Source organism: Rhopalosiphum padi, chromosome 2 (assembly GCF_020882245.1).
Source record: "Rhopalosiphum padi isolate XX-2018 chromosome 2, ASM2088224v1, whole genome shotgun sequence".
Taxonomy (NCBI): domain Eukaryota; kingdom Metazoa; phylum Arthropoda; class Insecta; order Hemiptera; family Aphididae; genus Rhopalosiphum; species Rhopalosiphum padi.
The window spans coordinates 21,887,033-21,890,105 of record NC_083598.1 but is presented as its reverse complement, the minus strand read 5'-3'; positions in this window follow the sequence as shown (position 1 = coordinate 21,890,105).

The following is a 3,073-nucleotide window of genomic DNA, read 5'->3' as shown; positions in this document are numbered from 1 at the left end:
TTTTTGTAATAACGATTTTTACCATAATCGTGTTTATTTTTCATTTCACTAATCTCTCGAGAGACTGGAATCTACTTTTTTCATCAACTTGAAAATTGCATCATTTGCATTATATACCTTATATTATTTTATACCTATACAATATAAACAACAAGTTATAAACTCAAAATTACAATGTAAATAATATTGAAAATATATTTAGTTTTTTAGTTTTTACTTTAAACACAAAAAAATACAGTACAAACAATTTTACAGTTAATAGTATAAATAATAATAGCTTAATTTTGTGTTTTAATATCTCCAGAAATATAGCAAGCTATTCGTATATAGATTTTTTTTTTTAATTTTAATTGATTTCTTTTGAAATTAAGTCAAAAATACGAAAAAAAATACATTAGGGAAAAATAGTTTTATAGCTTACATAAAAAATTAAAAGTATACATGGATAAATCATCGCCTAAATACGGAATCAGGTGAGAAAATATATTATATAGTTCATGAATAAGACGTTATCGATTATTTTTTTATTGATAATCTAGTATAGGTAAATTAAATTCTTTCAAAACTTTAATAAGATGTTTCTCAATTCTACAACCATTAAAATATATATTAAAGTATTGATTTTTTTATAATATTACAATATAACCTAACATTATTCCAATTTTATTCTATGAAATAAATACAATTTATAGTTTGATATAATCTGTTTCGGTATCTTAATATATTTAAAATTAGATATTTAAAGATATATCTTACCAATATCATTATACTAAACATATATTAACATACTATTATAAAATATAAATATCATTATTGTTAAAAATTAAAATGCATATTTAATCTAAAAAAATAAGTGAAATAAATATACCATGTATTTCCCTGTGATAATGATTTAAAAAATTATCATAGAATAAATATTCACTTACCTACTTTTAGTTTTAAAAGTTAAATAAAATGTGATAATCAATTATAAATACAATATTAAAAGGAAAAATGAACAATTACATTGTATTATTACATCTTTTTATAAAATGTGTAATTTAAATTTCACTGTGGAATCAATAAGAAGTCATTAGTTTTAAATAAACGTCAAATTTAACTTTTATTTATCATATTCATCTAAAATTAAACGCTAGAAATATCATCACATTATATCTAAATTTCTTTTCGTATCAGTAAAATTAGATTGCTGTAACTGTCACATACGTTTAAATAAGGTAGGTAATAAACATTATGTTTATTCATCTTTTAAATTGATCATTATAATGTTGGACATTTTTTTTCGACGCGTGACTCTAATCGTCACATTACTCTTATTTGTGTGCGGCTGCTTTCTTTCTTCTTTTTTTAAATCCGAAGATTTATAGGTGAATCCGAAGGTGAATCCTAGTACTTACAACTCATAGGCGTTGAATGATGTGTAGGTACATTTACCTATATATAATATTCTCAATTCTTGAAAATAATTCACGAAAATATAGATCTAACCTGACCTGATAATCCCTAAAATAAATAGTGCTGAAGATAAAACAGTGTGTGTGGGCTTAAGTTAAGTTAGGTAGGTATGTATAATCGAATAATATAGTTCATTTATACGTAAAAAACTAATTATATACGTATAATATGAAAGTATCATAATTAATCACCTTTCATATATTTCACACAATCACAATGATAAAACATCTTCATACAACACGTTTAATTTAAATATAGTACAATTTAATACAACATTTTTCATTACTCCTAGTGTTCCTTTTTACTACGATAGGGCTCATTAATTCAGATGTATTAAAGTAATTATTCAGTCGGACTCGGAGCTAGATTATTTTAAAAGGATTCTGGCCATGCTGGGTAGTTGAAGACCTATATAAAAATGTTAACAACAACTATGTCTTTAGAATATTTTTCTTCCTTGGAAGTGAGCAATGCAAGAAGGCTTTACGTCCTTTCTCCATATGTGGCCTTATTAACCATAATATGTACGACTACATCTTGTACAAAAAAATCTGACAGTCTTTTTGCAATAATTTTACCTTTGTTCAACAAGACAATGAATTTAAAAAATATTATATTATATTGAGCGTCAATAAAAAAAACAGAATATATAAAGTGTAACAATATGACTATTTGAAATTTTTCCATTAACAAATGTTACTATATTTGTTAAATAGTCCTGTTACACTCTGTATGCTCATTTTTCTTAGCTCCATCAAATCTTATTCCAATATTTTTGATACAAAATTATTTTATATAGAAACATTTATAGTCATATTATACAATATGTACTAAATTTACAATAAATGTAAGTAAAGAACGATGGGAAAATAAGATTAATAACTTTTGAAAGGACTCCATCTATTTATGGAGCTTCCGGGATATTTGATGAAAAATTTTTAAAAGTATCAAAGATACCTAATTATTTGTTTTTTTTTATTATTATTTAGAATTTAAAATAGGTACCTAATTTATGAAAAAAAATAATATACATAATATTATGTAAACCTTTTTTAAATTATATTATTTTTATTTCTATATCAAAAACTTATGAAGTTTTAAAATGTTATTAGAAGATAGTACCCAATTTACAAAAAATCAAATTTTTAATAAATTGAAACATTTGAAACACAACCACGAATAGAATGAAATTTTATAAGCTATTGGTGATGTACAAAATTAATTTCTTATAATAAAATATGCAGTATAAACACTATAAACTATAGGTTTTGTACTTACATAAAAGATGGAAAGCCTCACGTTTGAGCTTCTGTATTCTTTTAAAAATTATATATATTTATTCATAATCAATATAATTATATATTAATACATTATCTACTAATCATCCACAATTTGATCCTTTTTCACTAAAATTACGTATCAACTTTGAATTTCATACAATTTTTGGATTTCAAATCTTTAAAGTTTAAATATCCTCAAATTAAGGTAATCTTTCAAAAAATGAATGTGCTTAAAACAATTTACAATCATTCTGATTTGTACTCGTCAGATTATAACTATATTATATTACTAACGTGTTTATTTATTATTATTCAATTTAATTAATCGTTTAAGGGGA